The sequence below is a fragment of the Pezoporus occidentalis genome, unplaced genomic scaffold (assembly GCF_034315485.1).
Source record: "Pezoporus occidentalis ecotype Australia unplaced genomic scaffold, CSIRO_AGI_Poc_V1 ctg110, whole genome shotgun sequence".
Taxonomy (NCBI): Eukaryota; Metazoa; Chordata; class Aves; order Psittaciformes; family Psittacidae; genus Pezoporus; species Pezoporus occidentalis.
Window position 1 is genome coordinate 1,066,747 of NW_026912887.1, and position 15,917 is coordinate 1,082,663.

The 15,917-nt window shown below is 45.2% G+C and overlaps 1 protein-coding gene across 5 annotated transcripts in view; it reads right to left on the reverse strand.

Annotated features, from left to right (window-relative positions):
- AUTS2 (activator of transcription and developmental regulator AUTS2) overlaps window positions 1-15,917 on the reverse strand; it is a 733,730-nt gene that overhangs the window by 614,460 nt on the left and 103,353 nt on the right. The window lies entirely within an intron of this gene.

Genomic DNA, 15,917 nt, shown 5'->3' on the forward strand with positions numbered 1-15,917 from the left:
AAAAAACACACCAAAAAATAACCCCCAAACCAGGAGCAACTGATCTGGATGTTTTATGTTAGAGATGCCCATTAATCCACTTCTGCTACATGTGTTTGATGGATGCAGATTGCATCTATAAACTCCTCCAAAAGCACATCCACAAGAAATGCATCATTGCTGTATTTTCTTTATAAAAGAGCACATAACCTATTTCTTCTTCCTGTCTCCCCTGTTTGCCCTCCCCTGCTCCCACAAATGCTATGGACTCTGCCTCACTGGTCTGAAATGGGTCCAGCTACAGTTTAACAGAAGATGCAGTTAAAACCGCAGTGAAACCTGCCCACGCGGATACATTCACACCACAACAAGTGAGCTCCCATCAGTCAGGGCTAGTCCCATATATTCACAGAAATAAACTACAACAAGCTGTACAGCCTAAACATCTAAACGCAGCTGAAAATCATTAGATTCTGCATAGATAAGCTCTAATTGAGTGTGTCTGTTGAGGTGAAACGATTAACCCACATGTGTGCTGTGTTGAAGACTTTACACATTTGGGCTCAGGGCACCTCTTTGTTTGACCTCGTGTATCCGCCGTGTTTGGCTGCAAGGCCTTAGAGAGATGCTGACTGCGAACGGATGACTGCACATTCAATAACCGAGGAAATCTTTGATGCAGCTATATTAGGGATGCCATTACTACACATTTTTGATCAACAATACATCAACAGAGCATTTTGCTCTCGTTGCTAACTCTGTTGTGGTTCAGAAACAAACGCTTTAGGACATGTACTACCACACTCCTACTGCGTGTACAAGAGATACGCTACTGTATCCTCAATGGAACATGACTGTCAGCAATTAAAATGAATACTGAAAAGATGGAACACGGTTTGTGGTGCATTTTCCTGGCTTTTGTGAAACATTTGTTCACCACATTTGCTAACTCTCAAAATGCAAGCATACATCAGAGGCCTGCTCATCCAGGGAATTAGCAAGGTATCACTCCAACAGATTGCAAGACAACAGTGCTCTGTTTCAGACAAACGGGCTTTAGACAAGCAATTGGCACACTCTGTAAACAACTTGCCCATTCTCCCCTATGATCTAGAAAAATACCAGGTGATGAAAAACAAACCAAACCAGATTTGTGCTTGCAGCCTTTTTGAAACAAGGGTTTCTGGGCTGGGATTTTTCTCCTCTCTCCCTTCTCAACTCTGATAGGCTGCAAAGACATAACCTTACAGTGCAAGAATGTAAGATTTAAACATATCTTAAATAAAAGAGCCCAGTTGCTATCACATTGTGATTATCAGCACTGCTGCCAACAACCCACATTGGAGCCAGAGTCTCTTGGAACACCATAAATTCCCAGCTGCCTTAAAGAACATGAGCCTTCCATCTATCTCTGAAGCCCTGCAAGGTCAGGGCAAGACTCTTACTTTCTTTGCTGCATATCCAAAACAAAAGATGTTCTGTGCAAATAAACAAATAAATAGTATATAACCAGATCTTCTGAATAATTCAAGTCTCACTGTTGATAACAACAGGAATACAGCAGAAATTGCTGGTTTGGGGATGCTGAGACAACCCCGTAGTGGTGACAGAGGGTTTATGATCTATACGAATGTGGACGAGGTGGGGTCCAGTTAATGAATGGTTCCTCTCTAGGCAAAGCTTATCTGGGCTTTGGATGTTTACAACAGCATTTTCATTCCATACAAAGCATCAGCACTGCGTATTTCATATCCCTCAACAGAAGTATTAAGACAATACACACTTCTATAATTTATCTTTCTTGTGAAAAAAAGAAGTCCAGGGTTAAACACCCACCAGCTTTACATACTTACAAGTGGACAGAAGCATGACTTGTAGATCTGTGCATTTATGCACACACACACAAACATGAGGAATTTATTTCCAAATACGTACACATGCAATGTACACACTTTTAAAGCAAGATGTTGATTTTTATCACAGAAGAAGAATCATGGGTCAATTAATAGCGAGAGGTCTTTTTATGCAGTGGAGAACAAAGTACCGATTAAGAACATAGGTAACTCCTCCACTTTCAATTCCCAGTATTGACCATAAAGTCACACTGAAAGCTTGAGCCAACAACTGAGTCAACGAAGTAGCCCCATGAGCTCACTTATGTTACAGCATTTAAGACATATATTACTTTGTATAGACACTTACACCAAACAGTGCACCAGAAACTATAAAAATACCATGAGAAAGCAGCCCTCTAATCATTAAAAACTGATGTAACAGTGTATTATTCCATCCTCATTCAACATCTGAAGCTGGAAGGCAACCTGGAAAACCCTTCAGCATATGGAGAAACAAGGAGGACTCACACCCTACCAACACACGACCTGGAGCTCTTCCCAAAAAATCCTATCTGCTTTCCCCAGAAATTCTCCCTACGCAAATCCAGGGATACTGCGCCTAATCCTGCTGTTCACAACAGTATTAAATAGTTGTTAGTGCCTGGCTTGTCCTGCAGATCCAGCACTATGGCACCAGTCCCTTGGGCAGCCACCAGAGCAGGCTGCTCTGCTCCAGCTGTACAGCTGCATGTGGGTTTGGTGCTGCAGACACCCATGTCCATGTGCGCTTTCGTTTTTGTCTTCAGGGCTCATTATCTTTAATTATGATTCACAACCCAGAAAGAAGCCATGCAAATTAAATTCACAGAGCTCCCAAACCAGCCAGTGTCAGTGCCCAGGCACGAGCCAGAGGTTAAGGCTGTCCGTCTAAACATGTGGAAGTTGTAACACAAAGGCAAGTCTATGTGCCTTGGTGTTGAAGCACTGATGTAACAGCGCTTAAGCTGACTTCTGCTAGGACTTGCTTAGTACTTTGCTCATCCCCCTGCATCTCCAGTTATCTTTTCTACCTAGCTTACCTCCTGTATCCTCATCTTCTCTCCTAACTAGAAGGGGAAACAGCTGATCGCAAATCCCTCTTTCTAATCTCAGCTCAGTACTGCCATTAACTAGTAAGAAAGCCGGGGTGGAAAGTAGCTCTTTAAGCATACTATTCACATAAGGTTAGCTTTTGCGAAAGACCATCAAATATAAATCACTTGAAAAGCCAGTCTCCCATATTCTCACAGCTTACACCTTCACTCAGCTTCAATAAGCCAGCAACAAAATTGCATGCCCAGGCTCCACATCACTGGGATCACTGGGACTTAAGTAAAGAAGGAATTTAGCCAGCACCTATTTAATTCCAAATACATTTAATATCTCTATACCCCCTTGACAAATAGGCCTTACGGTGTTACAAGTTTATCAAGCCAAGCACCAGTAAAATATCTTTTAGAAACCTTGAAATCTCATAGAAGATTACTGCACCGAATCACAGAAACAATTTTAAGCCTAAATTTGGCAAGACACATTAGTTTTATACCAAGCTAATTACTTCCAAGTGTCCAGGAAATACAGTTCAGTAATTACAGCTGTATTAGCTGGATGCAGACGAAGCAAGAAGCAGAGCTTATTCACCACCAAGCGGGTGACTCACCCTGGGCATCTACATAACCCAGCCCTGCTTCACAGACTTTGCTGGAGACTGAGCCAAATTCAAGAACAGAAGGTGCTCAACACAACCCTGGTTGACAACGTGAAGGATTCGGAGGCTTGTGAGCACTGATGTGTGGGCATATTTGCCCCAGCACTCAAGGCAGAGTTTTTAAAGGAGCTCAAGTCTCCCTTTCTAGCACTGGCTGAAAAGAGAGCTCACACTAAACTCAATGAAGTTAAATCCTATCACCTGTACATCCCACCAAAGAGATGCTCCAGCATCACTAGCAAGAGCTGTAAGCCAAGCAGCAGGCAAGACAACCTCTGCTCCTCATCATGCTGCTCTGAAAGTACTTCACCCACACAGAAGAAATGGATTTGATAATGCAGCAAGGGAAAAATACATCATGGGACAACATTCCCAGCTGAGCATTCTCCACCCCACATTTTCCACAATAATTAATAACCAAAGCTGTTAATGTTTAAATGATCCACGTTCTCTAGTGCAGCCAGCAACGCCTCAAGAGGCTTTCCACTGGGGCTAACACTATTAACTGTGCGGATGCCTGAGGATACGTGCTGCTTAATGGATGAAAGGACACTTCTGTGCAGTCTACAAACATTTAGGAACCCCACTCTTAAATCTGAACTGTCTTAATAAAGCATTTAGGATTCCCAAGGTTTGCAGAATTATCCATGTTTTACTCAAGGAGTAAAATGGTTTTCCAGAATCTCAAGTGCTAATAATACATTCTATCTATCGCTCTGTGCCATTCCAATAGTTCTCTTCCAAGCCAGAGTGCCCAACCTATTTCCCATCTTCCCAGCAAATAGTTATCCAGGGAGAGCAGGCAGGGATTAGCCAGCCCCAGGGAAGCTAAGCAACAGGCACAGGGAAGTTTCCTCTGGTTTCAGACAGTGCTAGAAACTAAATCATTCCCAAAAGTGGCTCCAGGACTCTGGTTTTTATTTGCTCAAGCCCTTGGGAACCAACACACTTGTCAGTACTTCAGGCAAGAGAGAATATTTTAGCATGGAATTATACTCATGATTATTACCAGTTTTCCCTGCTGTGCCTTCTCCAACCCTTCTGTGCCCACTCTCCCATCCCAGGATTAATACAGGCGAAGGAAGCTTTTAAGACCAAAGCAACTTCACAGTTTCCTTCCTTTTTTCAAGCCTAATTTTCAAAGAGCAAGGGGTACAGAAGTTCACCCTGCTCTGTGTGTTTGCCTATCTGTCCCCATTTTAGTAACTTTTGAAGCCCACTAATTCCAAGCAAATCTGACAGCAGGGCAGAGGTCTCGACAATACCGAGTTCTCCTAAGTTCAGTGAGGAGACTGCAGCGGCGGAGCGAAGAGGCGCCTGGCTTCTCTCACCTCCCACCACAGGGAAGGCTGGCGTGTTAGCTCACACCTCATTAGACAGCACAAACCCACAGAGGAAATCAATTACGAGACAGAAGTCCATCGGAAACCGGCCTTCAATCATCCCGCTGCTCACGCAACTGCTTGAGTCTTAATTCTTCTGACAGCCTGATAACAAGGGCTGCCGTGGCCCCTCCCTGGGCAGCAGAAGAGTAAATGCATCAAGACCCACAAAAGACATCCTTGTCTCCTGCACCACTGCATGCTCGACCATGACATTGCACTGAGAGGGAGCAAGGGCAAAGCATCATTAAAATGGTCACCAGGTACCACCAAGAACACTTGGACTTGAGGGATCTGTTCAGCAACCGGATGGATTTAGAGCCACACACTCCATTGCAAACATGAGCTAAATATGGATGTTTTCCCAACCAGGCAAAGTTCAACCCATTCAAACCAATACTTTGGAAACACTGAATATTTCCTGGATGTTTTCGTCTCTCACTCCTTTATTACTTCAAATGCCATGGACTTACTTTAGATCAATACTTATGTTTGCACTCCCAGGCTTTGCAGGAGTAGATACGGGCACACAGTTGAAGGCCAGGCTCCCCTGACCTCAACACCCATACAGTGAACTCCCACAGATTTCTCTAAACAACTCAACAACTAACAGTATCAGCTACACTTACCAGAAGGATTTGAAACAAAACAAAACCCAATAAAAAGCAAAATAACCTTAAGTGCCTTACTAACAGCTGGGCTCTTTCTTTTCCCACTTAGGGATTCAGTTCTTTAAAACAGAGGCTTCATTCTTCAACATAAGGCTTCAAATACATGGAAAATGTGAACCAGACCCATCGTGCCAGGCTACGGTTTCCAGCAGGATGGTTTAACGGGATGTTTGAAGGCATTCTTCAAATGTTTCATTCCTACCATTCCTTTCCCTTCATGGTTCTTCTTTATGGACAGATGCATGGGAAATGAGGCAAAACTGGGTCCACAAGGGTCAGTCAAGTATGTCTGGGCATGCCAGGCATTCCGTGTGTTATCTGCAAGACTGCAGATTGACTTCTTTCTGTATTTCCTAAGAGACATTGCAATGTGGACTGTGCAGCTCCATAGCTTATCGATAAGCCTATAGTGATGGCACTGTACCTTTCTTGATGCTACATCCTTAAATGCTGGAGATTCAATAGCGGGTGATTCTGCTTACCCGAAGGCAAACTTCACATCCTCAGCACAAAGAGATGAGGTTTGGATTAAGAATGACTGTGGCTCTAAGAGTACTCTACCTTAACAAATCAAAGTTAGATTCTTAATCTTACAACGTCGTTTTTCTTTGGTTTGATATGCATTCACACCAAAGAACATGCTCAAGTGTTTGGCTCACTGAATGGAAGGGTTGGGAAGGGAGAGCAATGCATTTCAGGCTAGGACGACCAGGAGATGAACGCTGCAGTACAGGTGGAGAATCTAAAGCTGAAACACATTACAGTCTCGAGATCATCTCCTTTAACTGGTAGTACAAATTGGCTTTAAGAGACATCTCAGCTGGCACACGTATTCCCTGCTGAACAGTGATACCTATTCAAATGATCAAAACCTGTCAGTTCTTAAATTCAGGATAAATCCCAGACCTCAGAAACAGGCAAATGAGGGGAAAAAAAAAAAAGTTCAAAAGCAGAAAGGCAGCAAATGTTACTCTCAGGACCAATCTCTCTGATATGCCTCAAGCTTGCCATCAGCATTCTAATGCCACAGGCATGTTACTTTGCTTTGCCCTCATATTTTATTTCAGTAAGTCCTGTCCTAATAACTGATTACGAAGTACCAAACAAGCCACAGCATCATCTTGCAAGCTGGTGAAATATTCAGGCCCATTTAAGTGCCATGCAAAAATGAGCCTGAATATGTGTGTTAGAGCAGGCAGAAAGAGGAATTTTGCAATCAGAGACAAGAGTATCCAATTGAGACCCATACCTTGCTCATGAAAAGCGTGAATGCCCTCTTACCAAATCAATGCAAAGCAGCGTACCATGGCAATAGGATAAAATGCCTCCCTGACATTTAACGTGGAAATTACCATTCCTCCACAACTACATTCACACTGAAGGAGGAAGCTTAAGTGCCAGCTCCTGTCCGCTGGCCAGACTCACTACAGGTGAGAACCATTCACCTATATAACAATGAATGTTCCGCAGAGGATGACTTGTTGGTGAAGTGGAACCTCAGTAAGCAGAGAGCAGCAGTTCCATTTGCTTCCCTGGCTGTGGCCTGTTTGTCTGCCAGGCTTTAGAGGACTGAATGGGACAGAGGACACTGCTCCCACTGGAGAGGCTGCTGGCTGAGAGCCACCCTTCCTGTCCCTCTGTGCTGTGCATATGCTGTAGGACATGGGTGTGCTCGGCACAGCCTTTGCAGTGGGAGCAGCTAAAAATGAAATGCCCAGAAGAGACACCAAAGAGTCCAGAAGCCCTTGAAGTATTCAAGGCCAGGCTGGATGAGGCTTGGAGCAACTCTAGTGAAAGGTGACCCTGCCCGTGGCAGGGCCTTGGAACTGGATGAGCTTTAAGGTCCCTTCCAACCCAAACCAGCCTGTGATTCTATGAAAATCAGTGGTACATTTAACTCGGTCCAGAGCCTCACATTCCTCCCCTGCCCCACACTGCATGCTTATAGAACGTAAGGATATACAAAGAGGGAGGAAAAGCCCACCAAGACGATTTTCAAGACACAGCAGCAAACCCAACTTCTTCCCCACCCAAAGGACAACAACAATGGAATTGCAAATTTGGCCTTAAATCATCGCTTGCTTCCAGACTGCACAATGTTCTCCGAGTCTGGCAACAAGGATCTTAAAAGTCTTCAAACACCAGCTCTTGACAGATTTCCAGCCCAAGTGCTCAGGGGTGGGATAAGCATCCAAATGCCTAAATCATGCTCTGAATCAAATGCAGGGTGAGACGCACCTATGAGAGCATCCTCCTTTAACTATTGATAGGAAGCGAATGTGTGCAAGATTCCAGTGGCTGAAGCCCCATGCCTGCGCAGCTGCACAACTGAAATTATCCCTGATTCACAGGCTCCTGTTCTTTCAGCAAAGTCCCCTCCACTCTCACGTGAGACAGATAGTTAAGCCCGACTTTATTTGCATCACGCTTGCCAAGACCTGTGAATTGGGAATTAATAGCTCCCATTGCTACCGCACCGCAGCCAATTTTACTGCATTCACTCCAGCAAGTTTCAATGCATAGAGGTCAAATGCAGTTTTAATGAGCGCCTCTACTCTTCTATTTATTTTAATACCTTTATTGCCCCATGAAATTTATAATAATTAAGCATATAGTAATTACAGTGAATTAAGCAGAGGTTCCTAAAATTTATCCCCCGTTATTTTATAATCAATTAAAATTAAGATGATTAATAGTAAAATCTTGTATCTGGTGTATACTAATGTGTGCTCTCATCATTACACAAAGTTCTTCGTAGGTTACAGCCAACTACAACGATTCTTTTACTCTTCAAAGGTCCATAATAATCCATTTTCTCTACCAACCTTCTGATACAGATCCCTTCCACAGAGCACCGCTGCTTGCCCTGATGTACCAGGCTTCTTCCAGAGCCAGCAGCAGGCCTGGCTATGGAGGGCTGTAAAGGGAGCTGACATGTGGCACCAGGCACGAGCAAAGCCACGCTTTCCTGTCCAACTCAGCTGTGGACAAGCCCTGTTTGCTCTAACTGGGCAGAAAATGGGAGAGATGGGATCCACCCCAGCTCCTCACCCCGGCGCACTGTGGTCTGTTTCCATTCCCAGTCCACATTCCTCCCTTGCTAGCAGAGAGGAGTCATTGCCTAGAAATGCAGCACTTTCCCAACTAAATCACACTCCAGTTGGCCTGCGCTCTCCTATACTCCTTTAACTTCCACCACCTACAGATTTTGTGCTTTCACAACTGCACAGCCATCTAAGCCTTCACCCTGGCAGGTCTGCTGCCTTACAGCCTGGGTGTTTCCTGATCAATTATATCTCTTCAGTTGTTAAAAGCCTAAGGAAATGACCCCAGAAGACCTCTCTTCTCTCTGAGAGCCAGGAGGAGCTGGTGGAATCACAAACGTAATACAATTTTCAGTGTAAGTACATTACCTTGTGGAACTTCCTGCCACAGTGTCCTACCAGGGCACACAGGTTGACAACCACTATATTCAGTGAATGACAAGGAATGGTTCTTCAAGCTGTAAGAACCAGGCTGCACATCACAAGATAATAAACTCATTATGCTGGTTTTGGCTGGGGTAGAGTTAATTGTCCTCCTAGCAGCTAGTAAGGGCTGTGATCCCAAACATCCCAAGGTATATCCCAGACCACATGGCATCACGCTCGGCATACAAATCCGGCGAAGGAGGAAGAAGGGGGGGGTCATTTGGAGTGATGGTATTTGTCTTCCCAAGTCACTGCTACACGTGATGGAGCCCTGCTGTGCTAGGGATGGCTGAACTGCCTGACCATGGGACGCGCTGAAGGAATTCCTTGTTCTGCTTTGCTTGCACACAGCTTTTTCTCTCCCTATTAAACTGTCTTTATCTCAACCCACAAGTTTTCTCACTTTTTCTCTTCCAATTCTCTCCCCATCCCACCCAGGGGGAACAAGTGAGAAGCTGTGTGGGGCTTAGCTGACAGCTGACACTGTTAAACCATGACACTTATCAGCACTCCCAATCATCTGATGACTTTCTGCTATCAGGAGGAATCTCCTGCTTCGGTTTATAGTGGTAGACACTTATGCTGGTGTCTGTAATGCACAGCTCAGTACTCACCAGGGTCAGAGAAAGGAGCTGGAACAAATGCCACCCTCTGGGCTCGTCTTGAACTTTCTTTTCCTATTTGGGGGTTATTTGGGGAGAGAAGGATCTAGAAAATGAACTGACACAAAAAATGATGCTGTGATCTCTGGGAAACCCTTTATAATGTGAGGACACACGTCTCTGCCCCGGCAGAACATGCCTGGGAAAAGGAGTCTGTGCTACTCGACTGCAGAGCCGACGCATCAAGGCCGCCAAGAAAATTAAGAGGCTATCTACAATGCATCACCCAAAGCCCCTGAATGTCTGAAAAGCTTCAAGATGGAGCTAAATAGAACTCTCTTCACACTGAATTTCCCTGGGAGGAACTTCTCCTGTTCATCATACAAACCAAAGCTGACTTGCTAAACTTTGTGACCAAGCAGATGCAGAGCTAGGTAGCACTCATTGCACTAAGTTTGCCTATGTCACCCTGGGCATGCGGTTTGGTTTCTCTGTGCTTCAGCTCCCTTCTCTATTGTATTGTTTGGGGGGTGGTGGAGGTGGGTTGGATGGTGACCAATTCGACCAGCCAGGCAGAGGAGAGTAGGACAATCCTTTTGGCCCATGTTTCTGCAGCAGCAGACACAGCAGCTTCCCACACCCCGATCTAACACAACTAATTCAGGTCTAACTTCCACAGTACAAAGCACAACGTGATGAGGGGCTCTTCTAAACCACCTGGTTTTCCTAAGCATCTGAGGGCACTGGAGCGAAAGGTTTGATGTGTCTGGTATTACTTGTTAATTGGCTTCACCAGTTAATGGCAGCCACTTTAATTATGACACCATGCAGATTGCAGGCCCTTTTAGCACTTGTCAGGCTGCCTTGCTCCGAGCCTCCACGCTGCTTCTCCCTCACTGACATCACTCTCCACTGAAATGTGCTTTTCCCTGTCAGCTTTGGGGCGTGATTCGAGCTGCTACCCATTGAGTGTGAGCTTCCCCTGTGCCACGGGGCCTTGCCACAAGTGCATCAGTGTGGGAGGTGGCACTTGTCGGCACTGTCAGCTCCGCTGCAGCCAGCAATCAGCTCAGAGACATCCTCCTGCTCCTCGGCAAGTCATTCCTCTGGCTGAGGCCCTGCTCCTCGCAGGAGGGAGAAAAAGGAAGGAGTTACATCACAGCAACCTCCCTGGGAAGGCAGGCGAGCTGCTTACTCAGAGTAAGCTCTTTATTTTTAGCCTCCTTGGAGGAGGCAGTGGCTATATAAATGAAAAGGCTGCTCGGAGTCTGAGTAAGCGCGGTGCCTGCATGGCTCGTGTCAGCACGGTGACTGAACAAGTCTCCACCAGAAGGACGGAGTGGGAGCCCACAGCAAATGTTCTCAGCGCGGAGCACGGAGCGATGGGGATTGCACTGGAAATGCTCTGGCTTCACAGTCGGACACAAGCCCAAGCAAAACACTTGGCTACGGAGGCTCATCCCCTGCAGCGCCAGCACCCAGGGTCTCGGTGCTTTCAAGGAAAGAAACCAAACCACCACAACCATACACAACAGGATCTCAGAACAGCCTTCATGAACCAGGTGTCTTCTATTGCAAAACATGTTCATGGAGTCTTTAGGAACCCGGAGCAATAAACATATCCTTCCAGATGCTACCTACACCATCTCCGAGGGCAGCCCCCTCCAACAGTAAGTTCAGAGACAACCTCCTTCAGAAAAAGCCTGAAAAGTGCTGGTGGACTCTTAAGCTGCTGGGAGGAGGGCAAGACTTGTACCTTGAGGAGTCAGAGACGGACAGCTTGACTTCTCTCTGGTATCTTAAGCAAATCTCCGAGGTACAGCACTTCCATCAGCTGTGGGGTAAGAAATGGCTTTGGAAAGAGTGGCCTAGATTCATAGAAAGGTTTTGTTTGAAGAGACCTTAAAGCTCATCCAGTTCCAACCCCCTGCCACAGGCAGACACACCTTCCACTAGAGCAGCTTGCTCCAAGCCCCATCCAACCTGGCCTTAAACACTGCCAGGGATGGGGCATTCCAACTAAACCCTCACTGTTTCATTTACCCTCCAAAGAACAAATACAGTAAGTAGCTGGAAGCATCATCCCTGACAGCAGTTACATGGATTATGCAACTGCCTGCTGTTAATCCTGAGCACATCAACTCCAGCATTTCCCATTTATGGGCTCAGACTTCTTTTTTCTCACCCAGAGCTATTCCTCACTCCATCCTGCAACACCTCCATCCTTCCAAGCAGCTCTCCCAGCTGAACAGGCCTTGAAACAACCCATCTCTGCTTTCCTCCAAATAAGCACAGTTCATTGTTTATAGCATGGTAGTTCTGAGCCTAATAATATCTGAAAGCAATAAATAAAGTCATTGTTTTCAAAATGAGTTGCCTTAACCTCCTTAGTGGAGAATCTGTAGGACCCCCACTGGGCTGGGGCATTACTGTGTTCCACATGTCCTGCACCTCACAGCAGAACTGGGGCCCTCTCCTTGCACAGAGACTAAGCCCTGCAGACTTCTGCCATATATCTTGCAGTTACTCAGTAACTCTTCCCGATGTCACAGCTTTTTTTAGTGATTTTTATGACAACGGCCAATGCTACCAGCTGTGCTTAGCTAAGCTGGAAACAAGAAAAGACAAGCACTGGGTCTTACTGCTTGTCCAACAGTCTCCATGGTATGTCCAAGAGACACTTCTCCCCAGCAGTTCTTCATTCTGCACTGATGGGTGTTGGGAGCCCTCATACATGTACACATGCTTCAAATCCTACCACAGTGCTTTTACACAACGTCTCGGTGACAGGCAGACTCCAGTTGGGAACTCTTTCAAGAGAATCATTAAGTACACACATAAATCTCTTTGAGAGTCAAGCCTGCATTTTGAACTCAAGTCACTGATGGTTCGAATCCAAATTTACAGCACTTCCAAGCTTCCATAAAAGGAAGGAAAAAAACCCCTGCAATAAAATTAATGATCGCTTGTGTTTACATTTCTGTTGGTGCATTTCAGCAAGTAAGATTATATTCACATATTCAGAAGTCAGAGACACATTATTCATAGTGCTATCAGCTCAGGACTGCCTAACACACTGTACTTTTTGCCCTGTTCTGCACTTCAGCTTGTAAAATGCAAACTGCAAAATGCAGAGTCTCCCTTACACAGAGTCACACCACAACTGCAGAGCACACACTGATAAGCAGAGCCAGAAAGAGACAAGCCACCATCAGATGTGTCACCACCACCCTGGGATGCCCATCTTGGCAGACTGAGAGGGAGGTGGCTGCTCCTACACTACTGTCAGGTCAGACAACCAGCGCTACTCTGAATGAAAGCCACATGCCAAAAGCATCTAATTGCCCACACAACTTTGCCTGCTCTACTATTTCCAGACATCTATAAAAGAAGGTGAAGCTCAAACAACCTCTGTCCATGTAGGAATACACTTCACAATTCCTTACTACATATTCTGTTTATCCCACAGGTATTTATTCAGCACTGGGATGAGATTGTGCTTGCACAGACTGCAAACAGATTTGTGTGCCAGGGGAATTATTGTCCCCTTTTCCTTGTTTCTTGTCCTCCTCCTAACTCTTCCCTTTACCTTCCCCAGCGGTGAAGAGGTGAGGCACGAAAACTTGCCAGTACAAGTCCCCCGGTATAAAGCCCCTAGACAAGCCCTTGCCTCACAGCTTCACAGCCCCTATCAAGGTGCTGATGGTACTTTGCATACAAACAAGCCTGTTCTCATTAGTGACCTTTGGGACTGCGAACAGGCTTCTTGACTTTGAGTTGGGGAGCTCCAATAGACTCTCAATAGCCACATTTTTTATAGTATCTGAACTAGGTGTCCCCCTGAGCAAGGCAGGAGGAGAAGGAAGGATTAATGATTGCTTGAATGAATTATTCATCACACTCTGCCATTCCAGAAGGAAAAACGCTGGGCAGTTGAGACCAAGAAAGAATATAAATATTCCCTTATTTATTCACGAACTATTTGTTCATTCCTCCAACAGTACAGTACAAAGAGCAAGGCATTCTATACCTGACATATATAATTTCTATTTCTTGAAGTGCCACTATTCCTCTCCCTACAAATACTAAGGCAAATCCACTAATAGAAGTCCAATCTATTATCATAAACTTTGTTAGAAAGAGGTGCTGACCTCTTGGGATGGGATACAGACCCTATTAAACAGAGTTGAAAATATACTCTGGGTTGTCAGAAATTCATTTCTCACTTCTTACCAACCAGCATCAGAACTAAATTTATGCCTCGGTTAGTTCAAACATTGGACAGAGAATGAGGCAGGGCTGTACGATGAAGATAAAATCCTGGCTTGGCTGAAGCTGATGGCAACATGCCCACTCGCTTCCAGGGAGCTCGAAAGCTCCTTGAATTGCAGTGAGAACTGAAGAGCTCCTGCCTGGGGATGTTGTGCTGTGTGCTGGGAGCACCCCGGCACTCACTGCTCATCACTCATCCACCACAGAGCACTCACAGCACACAAGGAAAAAGAAGAGGCTTTGATACAAGATGAGAAAACATTTCCTTGGTCACACCATTATACTGCCATTGCTCTCTCTCTGCTTCAAATTCCCTGGGTAAACTTGGGAAGTCACTTAACATCTTCTGCCCTTGGCTTGTACTGGTAAAGTATGTATGAAAGAAAGTTGTTCCATACAGAGCAGTGCAGTGATGGTGAGGCACCCAAGTATGACATTACTGGTGGAATTCATCTCACCTAAGCTTAGCCATGTAACCAACTCCCAACGCCAATGGAAAGAGGGGTCTTTGGAAAGGGTTCATCTTCTCGTCATCATCAGATGGAAGAAACCACCTTCTGCAAGTCCTTAGTTACATAGGGACATCAGCCTTTCAACAGCTCACACTAGGTAAGGTAAATCCCACCCTAAATAAACAGGACCAAAAGAATCACTTTCTGGTCCCCAGCCTACAAGATATAAGCAGATGCATTCAGAGCCACAAAAACTTCCCGGCTGTTGGCTCAGGCTGCAGCACTGAGGTCCTTGAAGCAAGTCACAGATTTGGTGTGGAAATAACAGGATGAGGCCACATGACAAAAGTAAGCTCACGTCCTGTGTGCACACAGCTCTGGTCGCAGAGGAAACCTCACCTTCCCCCTCCTTGCTCTGAAGGGTCTGGGCTTTGCAACCTCAATATTCCTGAAAGTGGAAAAGATGCCTTTATTTTTGTTTCCCTGACTGAGTTATTGTTAAAATCACACTTTTGGCATGTGAGAGTATTTAATGGCATGACCTCCATTATTAATAGGAACAGAATGCAACATATCCTAAAGCAAACCTTCCAAATAGCAGCGTTTATCCATTCAAAGAAGCAATTAGGCAGGCTCCACGTTGGGAAACCACTGAACTCCTGTTTCCAGTCAAATGCAAGGACATTCATAAGAACTCTCATTACCTCAAGGAGGATTGGAGCTGATATCACTGAACTTACAAAGCACACATCACAGAAGTCACCTCTCAGCCCTGCATACCCTAGGCAGCAGCATGTCCTGGGAGCCCCTCCAGCCTCTTCCCAAGCCAACCAAAACCCAAGTGTCTGCACCACCAGAAGAAAACTCATGTTTATGACTTTGTCTCCCACCTAATTACAGCTGGAATGATACAGTAAGATTTGTGCTCCTGTTTGAGGCTGATATATTTAATAGATTTTTCAATATTGGTTTATCCAGCTATGTCAAAGTGACAGCCCCACTTAATGTTAATCAGAGGGTGCGCGTGAGCATCAACGCTCAGCTCTGCACAGCTCAATGGAATTATCAGAGTTGCGAGGCACCGTCGATATGTTTTGATCTCTGTGTCAAATGAATTTGGTTCCTTGTTAATTTCTTCCCTTTATGTTTCACTGCTGTTTAATTGTTTTGTCATCTGTGAGTACGCTGCTCTACCTAATTGCAATATTGATGTTTAGGCAAATCAGAGGACACGGTGTGACATTCACTGTCACTGAAGATCGGGTATTTTCTCCTTACCTACATACTCACAGCACACAGCACCTTGAAAGCCCGTCTTCAGCTTCTAAGGAGCTGTTACAAATCATTCTGATGGTTCTCCAACGTCACTCAGCTACCAAAAACCATGATTAAACAACCTGCAGGGCTTTGGCATTATACAGTGAGAATTATCTCAACTGAAACCATGATTTAGTCAGGCTGCAAACTCCACTATCCACATAAGTCAGGGGTAAAGAGAAGGAGACCC